The sequence below is a fragment of the Typopeltis vanoorti genome, chromosome 12, assembly GCF_054136105.1.
Source record: "Typopeltis vanoorti isolate ZY-2024b chromosome 12, IOZ_Tvanoo_1.0, whole genome shotgun sequence".
Classification (NCBI taxonomy): domain Eukaryota; kingdom Metazoa; phylum Arthropoda; class Arachnida; order Uropygi; family Thelyphonidae; genus Typopeltis; species Typopeltis vanoorti.
The window spans coordinates 49,196,300-49,220,588 of NC_143560.1; the positions used below are offsets into that span (position 1 = coordinate 49,196,300).

Sequence of the window (24,289 nt, forward strand, 5' to 3'; positions counted from 1 at the left end):
ATTATTTTATGAAAATACAATCCATCTTTGATGATTTCTTTAACATAATTAGAGTGATGCTTCAGCATCTCACTGATCCCTATAATTGGCTTCTGTTGAAACTCACAAGCCTACCCATTAACTTCTTTGATGATTTTCACTAAGACATTCCAGAATTTTAATGTTTTGTACTTCCCACACTAATTAAACATTGTCAAATATTCACCAATTTTGAATGATGACATTTCCAATTAGTGTGCTCAATCCTGGTGCACCAAGATTCTTTCTCCCACTGTCCCATACCTGCCCATGTGCATTCATATAAAAATGTACTCATTAGTGAAATCACTGATCTCACTTAAGATAAGTCTAGCTCACAGCATACTGAACATAATCATACTGCTACAAAAAATATTCATATTTCCTTGTCCTATTCAATAATTTAAAGAGATCTCTGGAAATTGGAATATGTTAACCTGAGTAATGCATGCAAAATCATTGTATCCTTGGTCTTAAATTACTAATGTTCACGATGCAACAGCTTTGTATAATAGAGAATATTACTTAGATAAATGCAACAAGCTTAGTACCTTGTATAATACATATACCAATTTGAACCAGTAATTTGATATGATGAAAAAATATATAATAATAATAATAATTTACAAAACTTCATACATATTTCACTATAGAATACAGTTCCAGTAACATACACACGACCTGTAAATAACGCAGTAATCAGAATAAAAATTATATACATGAAAATCAGAATCTTTAGAAACATAAAGAAAATTTGATATACGACCATCGATGTAATACCTGATAATTTATCTGAAAATAACTTGCCAGTGTTCAAGTAATCAGTTAAGTAGAACTTCCGAATTCATACAGTTTACAGTAAGAACAGCTTTGCTAAACATCACTTTTCTATATTTGGAGTTTCTTTTCATTTTTTTTTTTTTTACTTTTTCATTTAGAACAGGTGTATTATAGGCTGGAAAGCAGTAAGTGTTCTACGAGTATAGACACATGCAATAACTGTAAATAAACAAGTATGTACATTAACATACATACATATGCACGTACTACATATATATTATATACAGAGCATACGTGCTATTCGTTTTTCCATCGCTCTTTCACTTTTTCGCTTCTCAGCACTTTGAAGGTACAGCTGAGTATCTCGATTCTTCGCATAAGAAGAAAATGTACACCGACCACAACTAATGTTACATTTAGCGCGTAGTCATGAACAAGCGCACCGAGACTAAAAATATTGCAAACTTCATGGTGGCGTCATTCGCTTTGTTTACTTTTATATATATATATATATATATATATATATATGTGTGTGTGTGTGTGTGTGTGTGTGTGTGGGCGTCCAAGATTGGAGTGATTGCTAAAATATATATATATATAATATATATATATATGTGTGTGTGTGGGCGTCCAGGATTGGAGTGATTGCTAAAATATAGATTTCAGCAGGGGGTGGGCAGGAATAATATGATACTCGCTGGTGTCATATTCTAGTGTCCATGGGATCCAAAGGCTCATGACGGAGACCCAACTTTTTGTGGATAGTTTTTGTGGATACACATAATCTATCATACTCATTAACAGACAAATGAACTTACAATCCTTGAACACATTACCAGACAAAGCACTCGCAACTGACTCTGGCAACTCATTCACAACACTTCTTCTTCCTCTGTGTGTTTTTCCCGCTTCCATTGCAGGGTCCACGTGTTACGTAGATACGACGTAACACGTGGACCCTCCCAGCCGGCCTGTCGTTGAGAGGGAAATGTACTTTTTTGACTGTAGCAGCGTGTCTTCACGGGGCCGGTTTGCCTGTTTACGGGATGAAAAACCCTAGATAAACTGGAGGGAAAACCTGCTGTCCATGCCCAAGACCGGCTAACTTGGCTATGGCCGAGGAAGATCCTTAAGCTTCTCACGTCGTCGACGGGAATCGAGCCTAGGACACTCCTTCCCCAGGCATATGGTTGCGAAGCGCATAACCACTAGGCTAACCGTCACAACACTCCAAGCAAAAAATCTAGTGCTCACACCCCTACTAACCATAGTTTTATTCAACATCCAGGAATGATCACTCGTTCTGTCCCTTTAAGCTAAGTGCTGAAACATTTCCCCTTCAACTATCCTATAAAACTCTACAACTTAAGTAACTTTAAACTTTCTATCACAGCCCCTCTTTTTCTCCTATCAGTCAACTTCCGTTGTCTCTTTTATTAAATTATGCTGTCTTTCCGTTAGCTCTTTAATGCAGTTTTTAATTTCTCTTACGGTCTGTAATACACCTTCTACCGAGTTATTATTAAATTTAATAAATTCCTCATATTGGTTGAATTTTCCTGTAATTTGTGGGGTATATTTTTTAAATAGTTCCCCAACAAAATCGATTAAACAGTCTTTTAGGTTTTGTAATCTATTTTCAAGTAATGCATTTAAAGATGGCTCAACTGGGTTTCCGTTGTTGTTTTCTTTGTTTTTAATTCCCTCTGTTGTTGATAGCTGTTTACTGCCTGCGGTTGTTTTCTGCACGTGCTGTTTTCCGCCTGCGGTCGAAGGCGGCATTCCTTTGTTGTCTCTGCAATGGGGACACTTCCACTCGTCACGATTCTTGTTTGATTTTCTCTGCCAAGTAGACTCAGACAATCCTGAACATAGAAAATGCATGTTTCTCTGGCAGTTCCTACATGTGATGTGATTTTCTTCCCCCGTTAATAATAATAATAATAATAATAATTGAAATTTCACTATGGCAGGTTATTAATAATCATCATGACCATGGTCGTACACCTCATGTACATTCATGCTTCTAGTACTCAGTACACACTCTCTTTGGAAATGTGTTCCAAATACCAATTGTTTATCAATGGAAAAAGTTTTATGTGATTTGTGATATGGAAGAGCTATGTTTTGTGATATTAAGCTTCAAACATTGAAGCTTAATATCATCAGTAAATAATTCCATTGCAGTAAATTGGTTAAATTTATTCTGGCAGAGTGTCTCCAGAAATCGTAACAGGGGATAATAGACTGAGCCAGACAGAAAGATGTCACATATTACGTGGACGTCATAAATTTTAAACACATTTTTTCTACCTATTATTATTATTATTATTATTATTATTATTATGATTATTATTATTATTACACACGCCAGTTGTTGTTGTTGTGGTTGACGGTTGTAATAAAGCCAAGAATCTGTAAAAAATTATAATGAGTTCCATCATGATTGTGCTGAACAGGATAATTTTCCTTTTGGAGTCAAATGCATCTATTTCATTATGGCAGTACTGAAATTCAAAATGGCAGAATTTGGATCAGATTCAGGTGGTAGAGTAAAGGGGGTTACAATTATTAAACCGGTAGTCTATGGGAATGTTGCCCGTTACTTTGGAAAAAAGAGAGAAGAAGATGGTCATACTCATCAGTGGACAGTTTATGTTAAGCCATATAGAAATGAAAACATGTCAATTTATGTGAAGCAAGTCCATTTTAAGCTGCATGAAAGTTATGCATATCAGAATCGAGTTGTGACCAAACCACCATATGAAGTAACAGAAACTGGATGGGGCGAATTTGTCATCAAAGTCTATTTTCATGATACTAACGAAAGACCTGTTACAATATATCGTATTTTGAAACTGTTTCAAAGTGAAACAAATATTATGCTAGGAAAAAAACTTCTGGTCTCTGAATTTTATGATGAACTAATTTTTCGGGACCCTTCAGCCATGATGAAGCAGCTCTTGACAAGTTCACGTCAGTTGACTTTAGGACCATATAAACACGAAACAGATTTTGAAGAAAAGAAAGAGAAAACACTGCACTGTATTTTATCAGCCAAAAATAAAATCCGGCTTGAGATAACAGATCTTAAGGAGCGATTGAAGACTGCTAGAGAAACAATTGCAAAATTTCGTGAAGAAATAGTGAAACTTGAAGATGAACAAGATAAGAGTGTTACTTTGGCTTAATAAATAAACTGTAAATACCAGAAATGCTACTGGGAACATTCATATATGGCTGTCACATTAGTCTAATGTGATTTGATGACTATTCATTTGCCCAGATTTCCAGTCCATTCAAATCATTTTATAATTGCTGAGTATCAGTAGCCTCCCTGATTTCCCTGCCTATCTTCGCATCATCAGAAAACAGTTGCATATCTGATGATAGACCCTGATTGATGTCTTTAATGTATAGATTGAACAATAATGGCCCAAGGACTGAACCCTGAGGTACAACACTGGATACCTTAAATTTGTCCGATTCACACCTACTGTATACCACTTTTTGATATCTGTCTGTCAACCATCCCCTGATCCAAGTCAATAGATTATGTTCTAATCTCATATTCTCCAGTTTACACCACAGTCTATCGTGTGGTACCCTATCAAATACCTTAGAAAAATCCAACATTATCATAATGTATCCATTCCCTTATCCAACTCGACCAAAACATTGTTATAAAATATGAGCAAATTGCTAAAACATGACCTTCCTTTAGTAAACCCATGCAGTTCCCTGCAGAGTATAGAATGCTTGTCTACCCATTTCTGTATGCGAGTTCTTACCAACTTCTCTAAAATCTTCACTACCACACTAGAAATACTAATAGGTCGGTAGTTAGACACATCAATGTTTGTCCCACCATTGTGTAATGGAAGTATCATGCATTCCTTCCATTCTTGTAGTATAATTCCTGTACAGACTCAAGTTATACAAATGTGTGAAAGGCCTAGCCAATTCAGCTGAACATTCCTTTAGCAAACGCTGATATTCCGTGTCCCTACTGACGAATTCTTATCCAGGTTGTGCAACAGCCCTTCAACCTCATTTTCATGCACCTCTAATTATTCTTCATCCTATGTAGCAGTAGCACTGTGCACCATGCTACACCTGGTTGATATATCTTAACAAAGTGAGCATTCATTAACTGAACATTCTCCTTCTCGTGTACCATCTGCATTCAATTAAGGTGTTCTTCCAGATTCATTCTTTCTTTTGCTTGCGGCATAACGATAAAATTCTTTTGGACTGCCTTTAGCTTGCAGGTCCAATTTCTTTTAATACCCCGTTTTAGCTTTTCTCACAATACTCGTTAGTTTTCTGGCCTGAGCTTTATATATTTCGTAACTCCTCTCACTCTTATTCTCACGATATTCTTTCCACAACATCTTCTCCTTGTGGATCTCCAGCTTAATAAGGCTGCACATCCATTTCAATTCCAACCTATCTATTCTTCGAACACTAGGGATACATTCAGATACCGCCTCATTCAAGCACTTTTTCAAAGATTCCCATGGATTGCTGACATTTTTTCCATTCAGTAACTGATACCATGGGACCAAAGATAGTTTTCTTCTAAGTTGATCATAATTTCCAGCTTTGTAATTCACCGTGTAGCCTGATTTAATCAGAGCTTCAATACAAATAGATACTTTCCAAGAAAGAACAGCATGATCACTGTCACCAATTGGTGGTAAAATAGCCATATTCTTGAGAGAGTTCCCTTCTGGCGCTATGAGCAAATCCAACACTCTTTGACCTCGAGTTCCTTCTTTCACATGCGGCTTGAGAAAGTTATCTCTCAACAATTCAAGAAATTCCTATTCTTTCTGATCACAAGATTTCTCTTTTACCTAATCAATGTTTGGAAAATTAAAGTTCCCCATAATGATCATTCGCTTGGTACCAATAAGGCTAAATTGGCGATGCATTTCTTTGTCCCCTACAATTGAGCTGCCAGGTCTGTAGCAACACCCCACCATATATTTCATTCTGTTAACCTACACTTCACACAAAATAGATTCAAGCTCATGGCTACTAGAACATTGTTACCATTATTGTTTTCTTGTATTTCTACCCTAACCAGACTTAAGTCATCTGATATCATTAGTAGCACTCCTCCTCCTCCTCTCCTATCTCTTCTGGCATTCCTAAAAATAGTATATTCGTTACACTCGATCCCACTTACCATATTTGATTCTGATAGCAAGGTTTGACTAATGCCAACAATCTTAGGCCACATCGTATTCAATAAAGCAACAGATTCCACCCCTTTGTTTCTAATGCTCCTGGCATTTGTGTATAGACATAATACTTTACGACCTAGCCTATTCTTATAATTTGATATGCAATGTATTTGGTCTTGTTCTAGAATTTTCTCTTTTCCCACCCCAGACATACTTAAAAGGTCCGAACCCAAAGCGTATCCGCTCTTCAGCCGAAAGGCTGCAGGATCCCGCTGTGGGCATGGATATATATGATTGTCTGTGAAAATACTAGTGGTGATGGACAGGATCGCGTTGGTGCAGTTGACGCGGTTCGCTGTAGTAGGTGGATGAGTGGTGGAGATGGATAGATGGAGAGTGGGTGCACTCCTTGGAGGAGTTTTTGGACTCCTTGAAGGTGTCACGTAATAATAATAATAATAATATAGCTTGAGATCTATTAGATACATAATACCTTCCTACCTGCCTTATCAAATAAGGCATTACTATATTTCTAAATTCAGCTATTGCATGCATACTTGTATAAGTGTGACAAATTTGATGTGACATTTAGTAGGCACCAGTGAATCCCAGTGGAAATGGTGTATGCATCCATAGTGTTAGGCTGCCCAAAGAAAGACTCTTAAGTATGATTCTAGTCGCCAACAAGAACTTTTCTAAGTCATTCTTCGACTGTTCCCGCCTTTCTTGATATCTGGCAATAACAATTAGGATATTTTCCTCCTGGAAACTCAGAGTTTTAATAGAGAAACTCCAAAAAATCGAAGGTATAACCCATAGTATTTCAGACAATAATATATTGTGTTAGGATTAGAACCTGAGATGGTAGAAGTGATCTCCCATACTTGGTTTCTCGAGACCAAGCAATATCAAAAGCTTTTGCTTTGTATGTAGATGTTCGAGCTTTATTGCTTTTTTTTCATCATTTTATCACCATTTTCATTAAGAAGTAATTCATTGTTTCTTGTTTTCAAAATTTCTTGTATACTTTCACTCTTTATTACACATTTCTGGCTTCTTGAGATTTTACAAAACAGTCTTCTGTACATTCAAAGCTTTCTGGGAACTATGTAGCTTTTCCATGAAACTTAATGCCTTTTCTCATTTCATTTAATGCATTTCTTGGAGTAACTTTTCTCTAATTACAAATAGTAATATACAGTATTACAAAACTCATGACCATCCTTCCAATTGCATGTGATAAACGAAGGGTGCGACAATGCGATATGTGTTTGGAATTAATAGTATCCACAGACAATTTTTTATGAGAGAATGAGGAATTATAGACACCTATTACGTATGGATTTTTACAGAAGTGCTTCAGCCAACAAGTTTTTATTAACAAGACTGAATACAAGTCGATTTCCATAGAGCAATTGAAAATAAGAAGTAAAAAACATCGAAATAATAAGAGTGAAATAAGAAAAAAAATTGGTTTGGGTTTGTGATATGTGGGCCTCTAAAGTGCAGAGTTCAGGAGAAGTGCCCTTCCTGTATGGGTCGATGAACAGCTCAGGGTCACGTTTTTTGGATTATTTGATCTTCTATCAACTTCACCCCCTATACTACAGGTATACAATCGAGAAGCGGATCAATCGTAAAAATGAAAAATTAAATATACTTCACATTATTCTATAAAGTTGCCAAAATGTGCAACCTTTTTTTTAAGCATTTCTGCGACCGGTTGCTGAATTACTCAAACTCTAATATGGGCATGTAGGGACTGTTCTCTTGAAATTCAAGTTTTAATGCAATTACTCAAGAAAATTAACTATAGCACTAACATAATTTCAGACATATATATGTTAGATATCACAATATGGTAGTGTGTATGTGGTGTACTCTGCTCCCAGGGGCATGTTAAAAAAACAATTGAGAGCCACGAGCCATCAATATGTGATGGCTGAGTGGAGTCTGACAGCCAACTAGTTATCAAAAATTTAGTTCCAAACAACTTCAGTAACTCCTCTATATACAAAATTAGCAGATCTTATTTTTCATTTACAGTGAAGAAGGACCCACATTAAACAGACTCTACTCACTTCATCAAATCCTGGTGGATGGCTATCTACATCATTACTCAATACTCGTTCCTCATAGTACGAACAATGTTCATTGGTTATTTTATTAGTATTTAATTATTGCACGAGCACCTCCACAATGAGTCTTTGGGGGACAAAGACTCATTGCAGAAACCCAAACTATCCACACAATGTTTGATACCTCTCCTAGAATCCATTAATAAAACACACTTATAATCGATTCTGGCAATCTATTCCATACATTCACAACTCTCCAAGCAAAAATCTACTCCTCACTTTCCCCTAAGATCTTACTTTTACTCAACTTCCAGGAATAATCCACTAACAAACTGCTGAAACATTTCCTCCAAACCAATCTTATAAAACTATTTTAAATGTTTCTATCGTATCCTCTCTCATTCAACCAACTTCTGCATCTCACACAACCTCAACCTATATTCATAGGGAACATTACACAGAAAACTCGCCATCTTAGTTGCTCGCGTACGAATCCTCTACACCACTCTTCTTTATGAGGTTCCATGTTGAACCTCATAAAGATTTAGAATCCTATCCACCCATTCTTGAATTTGCTTTTTGATCGATTTTCCAGTACTTTTACCAACACTTCTGGGATATTTATTGGTCTATAATTTGTTAGTGCAGTCTTAGAACCTCCCTTATGCAAGGAAATTATTTTTCTCTTTTTCCATTCCCAGGGAAGGCTATCAGCGCTGAGACGTGTATAGCATAGGCAGAGGCTTTGCTAGTTCCCATGAACATTCATGCAAAACGCGAGCTGATATCCACATCCTATCTAACCCCCACATATTTATATAGATACTGCAATATAAGAACCTGCAATTCATTCACCAATATTTCGACATCAGTCTCTGTCACATGTCACAGCAGTAACCTCAATTGAATGATATAGGCTTGCAAAGTAGTCACTCAGTAACTCAACTATTTTATCTGCTTCTGTCCCCATCAGCAGTCATTCAGATTAATCTTCTATAGTCATTCTTCTTCCAACTGGACACATAATGAAAGAATTCTTTTGGATTTCTTTTGGACTGCTTGACTAGTTCTCATAATCTGATTTTGGCTTTCATATTTTACTGTTCAATTCAATTTTCTTTCCTGATCCTTGTACTATCCATGAGTTTTCTGGTTATCTTTCTCCTTATAGACTTCCACAGAATTTTTATCTGCAGTCCATGGTGTTGCCCTTCAATTTATCTCCTACCTGATTAACCCTCCTCACATTTTGGATAGCTAGTGGGTGTGCAGGTCACAGAGTTCAGCTCATAGGTGGAGGAGAGGGTATAAAATGGAAATATATGTTAACCAAGGGATTCTATAAGATTGACACAGAAGAAAATTTTCAATACCAGTGTGGTTAGTAAGGATGTACGGACTAGGCTCTTTACTTGAAGAGTGGTATATGAGTGGAATAGATTGCCAGAGATTGTTGTGAGCGCTTCAACAGTGAATAGATTTAAGATTATAAGTATTGTGTTAATGGATAGAGTGGGTCTCCCATGATGTCTTTTCACTCCGTGTAAATTACCCATATAAATAATAATAATTCCTTAGGCCACTTATCTTCAATGCACGAATGATATTATTCACTTTGAGAGTTTTTACCATTCCACAGTTGAGAGTTCTTATGGGTGTCATAATCACCTGCCTAGTTAAACATATAACTTCCTTCTCAGAATATTTCAAAATTTGTACAATCTTTCAAGTAGAGCCAACGTGGTGACTTTTCCCAATCAAAGGCAAACTCTCCATGTTCGTTAAGGATAGCATTTCTGATCCTATATCCAGGTGCAATCTCTTGCACAATGAATCTCCTCCATCACAAGCTGCTTCAAGTAATTATCGTTCAGTAGATGTACAAATTCCATTTTCTTCCTCCCATGTTATCTCGCCCCTTCTAACTTTCAACTATAACTCCATAGTCGAAGTCCACAATAATCACTCTATCTCCAATCATTGCACTAATTTACTAATGCATGGCTTGCAGATCATCCCTTTTACAATCTGGCCTGTGACTCCTTGTACTAATTTGCTAATAAATGGCTTGCAGATCATCTTTTTAACAACCTGGCCTCTAGCACCAGCCAACCATTTATTTTTTTGTATTGGCCTTGATCTCGCACCAGATAGCTTCAAATGAATAGCCACCTTCCTGTTGCAATCCGTCTGCTGTTATCAGCAGTACCCCAATCCTATCTGCCCTGAAAATATTAAACTCTACACAATCTATCCCTATAACTACATCATTTGTCGTTATCCAAGTCTTACTAATGCATATAACTTGTGGCAAGATTTCATTGACCAATGTCAAAAACTACTCCCTCTTGTTTCTAATAATTCTAGCATTAGTATATAGAAACTGTAGCATTCCTTTATTCCCCAACCACGTTTACTTCCTGAATTGACCACTGTACTCAATATATTTTTCTCGATATACTTGATTCCCACTTGTTGGTCATTCTCAACCACACTCGCCTCATTGGTGCCTTCACACACGTTCATCACAGCCACCAACTGCTTGAGTCTTCCTCAATCTGCATTTCAGCATGCTCTGTGAACAAAGCTCTCTCTAGATGCCTAACACCAAAACTATTTAGATGCCATCCGTCAGCATCATACAAGTTCCTTTTTTTCCCCGTGAAACTTGGGCTATGTACGAACAAAGTCTACATCATTCCTTCTGCACAACCTGCATATTGATTCCTTTGCTATAAACGGACTTCTCGATTCTCCTCTGTTATTGAGTGGCAGGAAACTAGCTGTATTTACCGTTTTGGCTTCAATAACTCTTTAACATCTACTCTCATGAAAAGTATTTTAGTTAGTTCTTCTAAAAGATAAATGGTTTGTTTGCCTCATCTTTTTTGCATCCATATGGTACGAATAATATTAATTTTTGGGCAAGGGAAACATGGCTGTTATACTTTCGTTAAGTACTTATCTGATCTTGGAGTCCCCACAGATAATTTTCTGCTCACCTTGTTTATGTCATTTGTTCACATGATCTAGATTTTCACCTTAGACCACCTGCTTGTTTCTCTTATCAGCTCTGCTCATCTCTTGCTGCTTCTGTAACTTTTCAATTCTTGTTTTTGTCGTGTGTAGTATAACATGCAAACACACTATTCCCTTATTTAGGTCTACTTCGTTCTTCTTTTCGTCACCCAACTGACACTCGCTGTCGAAACACTTAATGCATCCTCTTTCACCACTTTCATTCTCCTTCCATAAATCTTTTAACATATCTCACACACACTGCAAAAAATTACGTTGAAGTAATTCCAGCTTCTGTCATCCACGCACCTACTAACTGAGTCATTAATCCACAATAAATATCAACACATACGAAACTCAACTGTGTTCGAAGTACAAAACCGAAAACACTATATTTCCAAATTAAATAAATTTGATTTCGTTTTAAGTTAAAAGTTTAAATTATTCGAGAAAAAACAAGGTATAAAAATTTATCAAAATTGAAGTATCCCTATATAAGGCCTTGTGGAGTGCCACCTAGTGATCCAATGCTGTATAAATTTGTGGAGACACATTCTGGATCATGGGGAAACGATATCTGAGGGTAATAAAGTTAAATAATTCACCACCACGAGGGCATTGTAAACACCGGATGCGCGGAATTTGCATATTCACACAACCTGGTAGGTGACAGTCGTGTTTAAAAAATGAACACGGTATATATTTACTTTCATTCTGGTGGGTAACACCATTCACAGTGATGGCACTAAACCTACCCCAACGTACTTCGTCCATGAAGCTGTACTGCATAAACAATTGCAATGCTGTTGATACAGTCCGCGAATTTCGTCTAATGAACCAATGTCGACGAGGTTCACTATATCCGTGTGCTCTGCGAAGAATAATTATTTTTTTTTTAAGAAAGAAGTTCATTGGGAGTTAAACCTGTCAGATTTTGCTTGCAAACTGATTGGTCATGGCCTGCTCCACAATGGTGGAGCAGACCATGACCAATCAGACATTATTAAGACACATCGATGTGCCTTACACACCTGTCTGGAAAATTCTATCGAAGTTTCTGCATTTCTACCCATTCAAAACAACCATGACACAGGACGTGCATCTCAAGGATTGAAAATCTACAGACATTAGTTTTAAAATTCGTTGTTTTAGTGGAGCTTGAGGCTGCGTGGTCGTGGATGATTTATGGAGTGATGATATTCACTTTCACCTAAACAGAACTGTGAATACCCACAGTTTATGCAAAACCCGCATACAATCCAAAAAGCATATTTGCATTCACCCTGCCCCACAATGGTAGAGCAGACCATGAATAACAACATTTGGTTCCTGCAATGCACGTGCTTATTAAGATACATCGATGTGCCTTATACACCTGTCTGGAAAATTCTATGGAAGCTTCTGCATTTCTACCCATTCAAAACAACCATGACACAGGACGTGCATCTCAAGGATTGAAAATCTACCGACATTGGTTTTAAAATTCGTTGTTTTAGTGGAGCTTGAGGCTGCGTGGTCGTGGATGATTTGTGGAGTAATGAGACTCACTTTCACCTAAACAGAACTGTGAATACCCACAAGTTATGCAAAACCCGCATACAATCCAAAAAGTATATTTGCATTCACCCAAAGTTACTGTCTGGTGAAGTTTGGGTGAAAGGCAGTTCTTCTTTCAGGACATTTATTAGTCGAGTCCAGTGACCTGCTCAGTTACTGTCAACAGCTATCACATGATAAACAATTTTGTTGAACAAATCCGCTGTGGCACAGATCTGTACAGGTGGTTCTTTGGGAAAATTTCATGGAAGCCAGACTGTTCATCTGTGCATCTTACACTGCATCCCAGTCTCATTCACCTGATCTAACCCCCTGTGACTTCTGGCTCTGGGGATTTCTCAAAGACAGCTCATTGGGATCATCCTGATTACTTGCCAGCACTGAAAGTTAGCTTCATGTAGCATGTGTGCAATATGTCCTGATCAGCTGCATTCTGCAGTAGAGCACACTGTCCAACTTTGCAGTGTGTGGCATACCAAGAAGAGCAGCACATTGAACAGTACAGCCTGCGAATGCATAATGAAAGTGAATAAGAATGTGATATTTATGCTTGTTTTACTCCATATACACACAGAAAAATTATATCTGCATTTGGTACATCATACAGCTCCCTTATGGTGAATATTTGCAGAATTTGGATCACTGGGTGGCACCCCACAAAGCCTTAAACAGGGATAGTTTAATTTTGATCACTGCATATTCTGTGGTGGTAGTTTATCCCCTCACTCATTTGCGACCCTAGGTGACTATGTAGGCATTATCCACAGTGTTTCTGGTAAGAGGTTTACAGGGTAGTTCATCACTGCTTTCCCCACCACTCCAATTTTATCCAGGTTTGGGACCAGTTTTTTTTTTGGGGGGGGAACCCGAGTTTCCAAGTGGGGGGTGTAAAAAACCAACCATCTCCGTATAAGACCGACTAACTCGCCTTTCGTCGAAAGAGACCACGTAAAGGTTCCTCACGGGAATCGAACCAGGTCGTTCCGACCAAAGGGCTTCATTTATACTGACTGAGCTATGGAGGCTCTACATCTTCTGTAAGACAAACAAAAAGAATCAAATTTCAGTTCTGTAAAAATACCATTTGAAATATCAACTAATGCCATTTATTCCTTTATAGAGTTGACAAGGAATGGGTGAAAGTCAATTCTTTGAAGCCATTTGCCAGTCAGGTCCTGTGACCTGCTCAATTACTACCAACAGCTATCATGACATAAGGACTATCTACCCTTTACAGCCTGAGTGGGCATTTCCAGCTCCTAATCAGAGATAGTTCGCCCATGAAGCAACCACCAATAGAGACGAGTAAATAAGTGCTACCATCTCTTGGTACCTAAACCTAACAGGATTACTGTCTAAAATAATGTGAGTTCCATGGTCAATTTTCTAAAGTTTATGGAATAAAAAACCTGCTTACCTGTGCCACAGATCGACTAACTCAGGAACCATTTAATGAAAAGTTTAGAAAATGTACCTCCAGTTGGTGACTAGACCCGAACTTAAGTCTATCTTCAGAAGTCTAGCACAAAGGATGAAACTGCAACTTCCACTGAGCCACACAAGCCTTTTTCATTAATGCTTGAAGCATTTTTAACACCAAACTATGTATAACATAATCAGCTAATGCCTTTTATTTCCTCACAGGGAGAGGGGGTAGGTGAGGCCATTTAACCTTATCTAGCTTTTTGAGACTGAGTGAGCAATTCAATCTCCACCAGTAGCAAATCAGAGATAGCTAGCTCATGACTATCACTAATTATAAGCAGCAACTGATGAAGAGATAGGCAGACAAGTGCTGCAACTCTTGGTACCTAATCCTAACAAGCAGGGCCATTGCCAGATTAGACCGTGCTCTGAGGCAAACAATTAAAAATCGTCCCTGATGGATTATTAGACAAAAATATAAGAAAATTTCCAATTGCTATTTTGTTTTTATTACAACAGAAACATTAATGCAAAACAATTACATAATATTAATTAAATGTTTGCTCTATTGCACAATAAAACTGTTCATAAGTTCTAAATTTAAATTATAGGCTATATCCACCTCTATCACTATAGTTGCTAGACCAACTAATCTTTCTTGGGTCATTGCTGTTCGCAAATAATTTTTAATCAGTTTAAGCTTGGAAAAACTTCTTTCTACTCTTTGCTATGCTAATAGGAATTGTTAACAATATTCTTAGGACGGTAGTTACGTTGGAATAAATTTCTACAAGATTCAACTAAGCTAACGCCTTTTTATTCCCGTATAGGGGGAGCAGGCAAGACCATTTAGCCCAATCTAACTTTTGGAGACTGAGTGGGCAGTTCAATCTCCACTGGTACCAATCAGAGATAGATGGCACAAGGCTATCACTAATTAAGCGGTACACAGCGAAGAGAGACGGCTCAAATGTGCCGCCATCTCGTGGTCCCTAACCCTAACACAATATATTTAATGTCTGAAATAATGTGGGTTCTACGGTCGATTTTCTTGAGTTTACGGGACGAAAAACCCGAGTTTCCGGGAGGGAAAACCAGCTTGCCCGTGCCAGAGATCGACTAACTCTGGAACCGGTCGAAAAAAGGCTTAGAAAAATTTCCTCTAGTCGGCGACTAGACTCGAAACCAAGTCTTCCTTCGTGAGGCCAAGTGTGTGTGTGTGTGTGTGTGTGTGTGTGTGTGTGTGTGTGTGTGTGTGTGTGTGTGTGTGTGTGTGTGTGTGTGTGTGTGTGTGTGTGTGTTAAAGATACCAAGCAATTTTATAAACTTGGTTTTATTCCTTTTCCCAAGTAAGCAAACAAGCTGGTAAGTTGAGTTTGCGCCTGAAGTATTTTCAGGTCTGAGGCAACTTGTGGTAAAGGTGGAGTAAGCTCTGATCACTTTCCTTAGTATCTCCCCGAATTCAAAGCACTTCTCCTTGCGACATGTATGATGCTATGCATTAAGGGAAGGGCCACTACCCAGACCAGTTGCGACATTTATTGAGGTCTCATCAGTGGGAGCCAGACCCTGAGATACCCAGGTTGAAGTAATGCAGAGCTTATAAACTTTACCTATACAAGTTGCTACAAGGTGCTTTGACCTTATTAAATAAAAATCTCAGGGTGAGAAAGATGCAGAAAGATTTTTTGCCTTGGGTATACATTAAAGATACCAAGCAATTTTATAAACAAGTAAGTTTATAAAATGTTTATTGAAATCTCTTAAAGGTTGGTCGATTGGTAGAGCCTCTGCTACTAATGGCTCAGTTAAGTAAGTTTGAGCGCGGTTAGTAGTTGGAAGGCGACCAATCGTTCGATGCTGTTGGCACACTCTCCCTCGATGAGTCTTTGGACTCCCTGGAGGTATCAAATAATAACAATAATAATAATAATGTGTAGCATAGAAGTAGGCTACATCCTGTCGACGGTACTGCTAATAGGATATGTTACTGTCTGAAATAACATGGGGTTCCATGGTCGGTTTTTTTTAAGTTTACAGAACAAAAACCCACTTGTCTGTGCCAGAGATCAACTAACTCAGGAACCAGTCAAAGATAGGCTTAGAAAACGTTCCTCCAGTCGGCAACTACACTTGAACTAATGTCTATCTTAGGGCAGCCTTGTGCACAGAATGCAAGCACCACTTCCACTGAGCTAGACAGGCTCTCAACTATATATATAAAGAATTGCAAGTATTTTTTTTAGTGCTTATAAATAAATCCTTAAAAACGTTTGTCTATATGGAGAACTTCAGCACTAACTTCTTGTAGACAGATAGACAATTAGTCTCTATCCTTCCCGCTTTCACTGACAGTGCATGCTAGCTGTCATCAAATCAAAACTTTTTAGGAGACAGGGAGAGAGGAGTATAAAGCCGACAACTTCTGTGCCCTCATGACTCTCAATACTAACATTTGTTTTATTACCTGTAATAGTGTAACAGACCTTTCTAAAATCTAAATGTAGTTTTATGATCAGAAAATGGTTTTAGATGATTAAAAGATAATCATTAAAAGAAATTCAAAAACATTAAGTATTTTTTAAAATTGTTTGTAATAAAGTACAATTATCATTATGAACAACTTTTAACATTCCCACACAAAACACAATTAGGGAAAATAATATGTTAGCATTCTTGAAATGTGTCAATTCTTATTTGGATCCAGCAGAAAGATGGATTCAAAGAAAATAGGTACACAGAATAAAGAAAATGAGAAGTTAGTTGGATCTTTCAAACTGAACTGTGTATGGATATTGACAAGCAGCTGCTAATATTTAAGTAGTGCAGCATCCATGACACTTCCTACAGAAAAGATATCATGCAGAAATAGAAAGAGAGACTATAAGAAAGTCACTAGAGGAAATTTGAATGGAAAATCATTAAGATTTCCCTCCTATGGATAGCAAGAATTTAAATGGAGATTTTAGACAATTGTCTATGGCTTAGAGGATTTGGATTTTATATATATAGTTAGGAGTTTTACAGATGAGTAGTAGTAGTAGTGCCATGAATGAAAAATGCCATTAATTTTTTGAAAACTAAGGAAGCTGTAAAGTTCTTGCCAAAATGACAATGAATCATGTTTGATATAACTTGTGGAATGGGGAATATGAATAATTTCAGTAATGCATGGTTTGCTGAATGATGAGGTATACAATCTATGTTCTCACCTGCAAAATTATGGATATGATTTATAGTAAGTGTAACTATAGATTTATAGTTGAAGTGTCACTTGCATCCTCTATGCTCAGCCACCCGAAGGTAGACTTAAGTTCAAGTCTAGTCGCTGACTGGAGGAACATTTTCTAAAACTATTTCTACTCGTTTCCTAGTTATTCGATCTCTGGTACAGGTAAGTGGGTTTTTTCTCCCAAAAACTCAGGTTTCTTGTCAAGTAAACTCAAGAACATCAGCTATAGAACCCACATTATTTCAGACAGTAACATATCCAGTTAGGGTTAGGTACCAAGAGATGGCAGCACTTGTTTGCCCATCTCTTCATTAATTGCTGCTTATACTTAGCAATAGTCATCCGCCAGCTATCTGTGATTGGCTGCCAGTGGAGACTGAACTGCTTTTTCAGTCTCCAAAAATTTGATATGACTAAAATGGCCTCCTGTACTTCCTAGAGAAATAGAAGGCATCAACGGATTTATTTTTATTTATATGAGAAAGAGAGGGGAAAAAGTGGGAAGACAAGGGGGTATACTAGAATTGATTGAGAAATCCCAAGAGAGGAAGTCATAGGCCTTGATGTTAGTTTAAGCTCATTTTTAAGTTTAATGGAATGAAAACAGCATAAGTAAATATGAGGGCTGTTCGATAAGTCCATGCAAAGTCTAAGAGATGGCACCACCAGTACGTATTGAGGTTATTTTATGTTGCTGGCAACTGTTGGAGAATCACACACTAAGTTTGTCAGATAGATCTATTACTCTGTGTTTGGCGTTCATTTGAATTGATCAAGTACCGTAATTTGTGAAAAATGGATGAGAATTTCGTGTAGTGATTAAACATTACTTTTTGAAAGACAAAACGGCTCAGGAAACCGAAGCTAAGCTTGATCAACATTATGGTTAGTCTGCACTTTCGATTAGAACAGTTTATAAGTGATTTAGTAACTTTCGAAGTGGCCATATGAGCACAATGGCGTTGAACGTTCTGCATACTCTGTTGAGGTTACTACTCCAGAAATTATTGAAGAAATCCCTGATATAGTGATGAATTATAGAAGAGTGAAGATTCGTGAAATTGCTAAGGCTGTGGGCATCTCAAATGACCGCATACATAATATTTCACATGAACATTTACATGAGAAAACTATCTGCCAGATGGGTGCTGCGTTTGTTCACTGGATCAAGTCAACGTGTGAACTGATGCAAAGGCAGCTTGAAGCTGTTTCAACAAAATCCAGAGGATTTTTTTCGTCGTTTTGTAACAGTGGATGAAACATGGATTCATTAATACCAGCATGAGACCAAGGAACAGTCAAAACAATAGGTTACAAGCAGGGGAATCTGTCTTCTGGGATGCTCGTGGCATAATCTTCATAGACTTCTTGGAAAAGGGCAAAACAAATAACAGAGGTATTATGTGTCTTTGCTGGATTGTTTAAATAATGAAATAAAGGAAAAACGATCACACTTGGCAAAAAAGATTCTTTTTTCCCACGACAACGCACCGTCTTCTGCAGTTGTGACCGCAAAATTGTTCGATTTACGCTACGACGTCCTTTTGCATCCCTCCCCTACTCTCCAGATTTGGCTCCCTTGGAGTACTATCTATTTTCAAACATGAAAAAATGGCTGGCAGGAAAGAGATTTTCATCAAACGATGAGGTGATTGCCGAAACAACTGCCTATTTTGAAGAGTTGGACAAATCGTACTATATGGATGGGATCAAAAACCTTGAGTATCATTGGACTAAGTGTATAGACCTCAAATGAGACTATGTTGAAAAATAAAAAATGTTTGTCCCAAAAAAATTGTTTTCTTCATTTTTGCAAGGACTTATCGAACATTTCGCTAGTTGGTCAAGCGCTACGGACGTGTTTTGAAGAGCTCCTGATTCAGATAAGTTTTACTAGGAATAATTAAGTATATATATATATGCGTAATTGTTTAAGTAAGAGCGGCTGTAAACGTTGTACGCTACCGATATTATTAGTGTGGGGTTTTTTTCTTGCTTAAACTAAATACGAAAACGTTAATATTAGACCTAGTAACCTGCAGAGAAAAAAAAAAAAAAAAAAATGGCGGTGGCATTGTCATTCCATGATTTTAATTTGGATTTCAGTCGGTTCGTTAAGTGTGAGGTCTGTTATATGTATTCCTTCGATTACATAAATGATTTGTGGATGTTTAGTGCGGATGGAAGAAGGGTGTGTGCGAAATGTGACCTGAACGAGGAATTGATGAATGCGAATATGAAGTTGATGACAGAAAGTGCTAGTACCGATTGTGTTGCGAGTGCACGTTTGAAAGAGGATGGTGGGAAAGACAGGCGAAAAAATGTTAAAAAATCAGGAAAAAAGAAAAAGAGCGATTTGACAACCGTAACGGATGCTAAAAGGGACGAAAGTGAGGCGGAAAGAAACGAAATTGACAGAACGAATGAAAGTAGAAATGGCGTGATGCAGAAATCGCAAGTAAAAAAAATCGAAAGAATGAATGATAGCGAAAAAAGAATGACTGATGGCGAAAGTTGGACGCATGTTGGAACGAAAGTACTGAACCAAAGAAAGATGAATGACAGTAAAAGTGAGAAAAATGATAGCGAAAGTTGGACGCATGTTAGTCCGAAAGTACGGAAACAAAAAAAGATATGTGAGAGTGAAAGTGAGAAGAATGATAGTGAAAGTTGGACGTATGTTGGACCGAAAGTACGGAAACAAAGAAGGGTGAATGAGAGGGAAAGTGAGAAGAGGGGGTCGAGAGTTAGAAAGATTTAATGATAGCGTGAATGTGTCGCGAGGTTCGGAAGGTGAATTGGATTGGATGAAGCAAGAAATGAAATGGATGCGGAATGAAATTAAGAGAATTCAGGTCAAAACTATTAAAATAAATCATGGCATGAAAGAGTTAACAAAAGATGAGCGAGTGGCGTTGTATGGCGACTCCATTATTAAAGGTGTGCTAGAGGATAAAATGCACAAGGTATGTTTTCCAGGCGGTAAAATGAGTAGAGTGATTGAGGCATTGAATATGAGGCGGGAACAAGCAAAAGAGTTAATTGTATTAATTGGTACAAATGATTTCAGAGAGAACAAAGAGCTTGTCAAAATGAATGTCAGGAGACTGCTTGAAAAGATAAAGGAGAATAGTGTGACAGGAAGGGTGGTCAGTGTGTTGCCTAGGTATGATTGTGGTGAATTGAGGCGGAGAGCAAGGATTATGAATGATATTCTGGCTGAAATGTGTGAGGAGATGGGAGTACAGTTTGTTAATGTGTGGAATGAGTTTGAGGGACGAAGTGAGCTGTATGGGAGTGATGGACTGCATTTGAGTGGTTATGGTGTGAGTCGCTTGGAGAGACTGCTGCTGGAAAGTGGAGAAGTGAATAGAGAGAATGAATCAGATCGAGAGGGGTGTGATGTGGAAGAGCAGGAGAGTAAGACAGGAAAGATTGAAGGAGTGGAAATGAATGGGGAAGTGAGTGATATGAGTATAGAAAATGAGAATGGGTGTGCAAGAGGAGCAGGGAAACAGTGAGGCTCAGGGTGGACAGGGATACACAGCGTGAGAAAGGTGGATGCTCCAAGAGGAGGTGAGAGCATGTGTAGGCAGGAAAGTAATGGGATGATCAGGGATCAAAAGGAAACAGATGGAATTGCAAAGGGTTCTAAAATGAAGAAGCAGAAAGGGAAATGGCCCCAGTCCAGCATGGAGAGATCACATCGAGTGAGTGGTATCAGTAGAACTAGCTGTAGATCCAGAAACGAGCTGTCGTGTTTGTGTACCAATGCTAGAAGTATAAGAAACAAGGCGGATGAAATGGTTGCACTAATTGCGTCTGTGCACCCAGAGATTGTCGGAATAAGTGAGACAGGGTTAGATGAGGATGACATCCTGACAGGAATAGAGATGGAAAGGTATTATGTGTTTCGTGAGGATAGAAGGGGTAAAAAGGGAGGGGGGGGTGCTATTGATGATAGAGAAAGAGTTATGTCCATACAAGGTAGAGATGCAAGAGGGAAATGGGGAAGTGGTTTTGAGGCAGTATGGTGTGAGATAGAGGTGAATAGAATCAAATACTTGGTGGGATGTTGTTATAGACCTCGTAATGTGGATGGTGGTGATAGTGAAATGTATAGTCAAATAAGCCAAGCAAATAAGAAAAGGGTGATCATTATGGATGATTTTAATTATGGCAATATAAACTGGAATGAAGAGATAGCAACTGGAAGTAAAGAAAATGAGTTTCTTGAGTTTTTGAGGGATAACTACCTCAGACAGTATGTAACAGAGGGCACAAGAGGATTAAGGGTCTTGGATTTGGTCATCTCATCGGAGGATGTAATTATCAATGAGGTATCAAATCATCCACCAATTGGTGAAAGTGACCATCAGGTGATTACTTGGGTGGTTGCCAGCAGTGCAAGAACCCCTGTGAAAAAAAGGTATATGTGGAACTATAAGGAGGGTGATTATGAAGAGCTCAGGAGACAGCTTGCAGGTGTAGCATGGAATGAGGAGTCAGCTGGAAAAGAGATCAATGCAGCTTGGGGGATTTTCAAAAAATATTTAGTGGATGCAATGTCTAAATGTATACCATGGGTGAGAAGGTTAAATAAGGTAGGTGTGAGATGGATGAATAAAGAGATTAAGCATGCAATACAGAGAAAAAGGGCATTGTGGAGGCAGCATAAGAGAAGTGGAAGTAACCAATTTCATGAGGTCTACAAAGACCAGGCAAGGAGGGTGACTTGGTTGGTGAGAGTAGCTAAAGAAAAGTATGAACAGTAGTTAGCTAATGAAGCTAAAAAGAATCCTTAGGAGTTCTTTTGATATGTAGCCAGAAAAAGAAAGAATGATTATGGAAAGATGACATTGATTGGAGGAAATGGTATAAAGACAGCTGTTGCAGAATGTGTGGTGGAGATACTTAATGAGCAGTTCATAAAGATCTTTCAATCTTGTGAATGTGATTTCATGGAGAGATTAAGAGCAGTTGATGATGGGGAGGAGAGACTGACTGTAAGTGAGCAAGAGGTGTTCGGGGAGTTGAGTAAACTAGATGTAAATAAGGCTGTGGGACTTGATAATATATCACCGCATATTCTGAAGGAATGTGCCAGAGAGTTGACACCTGCCTTGACATATTTTTTTAATACGAGTCTTGCACTTGGTCAAGTCCCTAAAGAGTGGAAGGAGGGCAAGATTGTGCCACTTCATAAAGGAGGTGATCGAACTCAAGCATCAAACTATAGGCCTATCTGTGTGTCAGGTGTTGTGGTTAAGTTGTTGGAGAAGCTTGTGAGAACTAGGATCCAGAGTTGGGTTGACAACAATGGTATAATCTTTGATGGACAGCATGGATTTGCTAAAGGGAGGTCATGTTTTAGTAATCTACTTACTTATTACAATAAAGTGACTGCTTCCTTGGACAGAGGATACACAGTAATATACTTGGATTTCACAAAAGCTTTTGATAGAGTACCTCATGATAAGTTGACTGTCAAACTAGAACATATGGGGTTGGATATTAGATTAGTGCATTGGATTGGAGACTGGCTATCTGATAGGTATCAACAAGTTGTGTATGGGGGTGCAATATCCAGGAAAAGGAAAGTCACTAGTGGAGTGCCTCAGGGATCTGTTTTAGGGCCATTACTATTTAACTTGTATATTAATGATATTGGCGAAGATTTGGATGGAGATATTCAGTTGTTTGCAGATGATGCAAAGTTGAGATGAACCATAAAGAGTAGTGAAGATGTTGTGGCCTTGCAAGAAGACTTGAATAAATTGAGTGATTGAGCAAGCAAATGAGGATGTGAGTTCAATGTTGCAAAATGTAAAGTTTTAAAATTTGGAAAACAAAGATGGGATGCAGAATTTATGCTTGGTGAGAAGATACTGTTGGAAGTAGAGGAAATAAGAGATCTGGGAGTGATAGTGGATAAGGATCTAAAATTTAGGGGACACATCGCCAAAACTGTGAAGACAACACAAAGACTTCTGGGAATGATGAGGAGGACACTGACGTGTAGAAGTAGGGAGATTCTTGTTCCATTGTATAAGGCTTTGATTAGGCCACACATGGACTATTGTGCCCAGATTTGGTCACCTGGTTTTCAGAAGGATTTGATTAGGCCACACATGGACTATTGTGCCCAGATTTGGTCACCTGGTTTTCAGAAGGATGAAGAGATGTTGGAAAGGGTCCAAAGGCAACCGACTAAGGTAGTTTCTGACCTCTGGAATGTCGAGTATGAGGAAAGATTGAAAAGATGTAATTTGCAGAGTCTAGTGGAGAGAAGGAAGAGGGGAGATATGATAGAGACCTACAAGTTGGTAAGGGGTTGTTATAGGATCAATGGTGGAGAAGTTCTACAGAGAATAATGGGAGATCAGGGGAGAACCAGAGGTCATCCCTGGAAACTGTATAAAGAGGGTGTGAGTAGGGGAGTGAGAGGCAGGTTTTTTTCGTGCAGAGTTGTGAATGATTGGAATGCCTTGCCTGAGATTGTGGTGTCTGCAAGGAGTTTGAATGTGTTTAAGACCCAGTATGATATGTGTGTGAGATAAAAGGACCTCCTAGATGAGTCTTTGACTCCATGAGGTCTTGTTTAATAATAATAATATTTCTTGTAATTAAACATAGGTATAACATATGAAGTACTTCAAAAAACTGCTATTCTCAAGTTTCTAACCCGCCAAGATATTATATGTTCTCTGTTTAGCCACATTATTCAGACACAATGGACTCTTTCCTCTGCCACCTCAACAAACAGCAACCAGAATCCAAGTCAATATAGAAAATAAAAATAAAGTTGTTTTCTAGACTCCACTCACATCTCTAGGGGCATTCTTTTTTATCAGTTTATGGAAAACCTATCCGCACAGGCTGGAACATACAAAGTTTCCTATCACGCAACCCTATTCTCAACAATATTGTATGACAAAAGCCATTGTTAACAGAACCTGGAACCGTTACTCACAGCTAAATTCTACTTT

At 38.1% G+C, this 24,289-nt stretch overlaps 1 protein-coding gene and 1 pseudogene across 3 annotated transcripts in view; one reads left to right on the forward strand and one right to left on the reverse strand.

The window, feature by feature from the left end:
- The window catches only part of LOC150100772 (uncharacterized), a 36,911-nt gene extending 35,705 nt beyond the window's left edge, over window positions 1-1,206 (reverse strand). Inside the window, exon 1 of one of the 3 annotated variants that reach the window (XR_016549129.1) lies at window positions 799-1,206. The gene's annotated coding sequence lies outside the window, so the exon portion shown is untranslated. The remainder of the gene's footprint in view (window positions 1-798) is intronic. The other 2 variants (XM_090401198.1, XM_090401197.1) reach the window with 2 other exon arrangements.
- A 2,044-nt stretch (window positions 1,207-3,250) lies between these two features.
- LOC150100773 (YEATS domain-containing protein 4 pseudogene) lies at window positions 3,251-4,018 on the forward strand (annotated as a pseudogene).
- The last annotated feature ends 20,271 nt before the right edge of the window (window positions 4,019-24,289 follow it).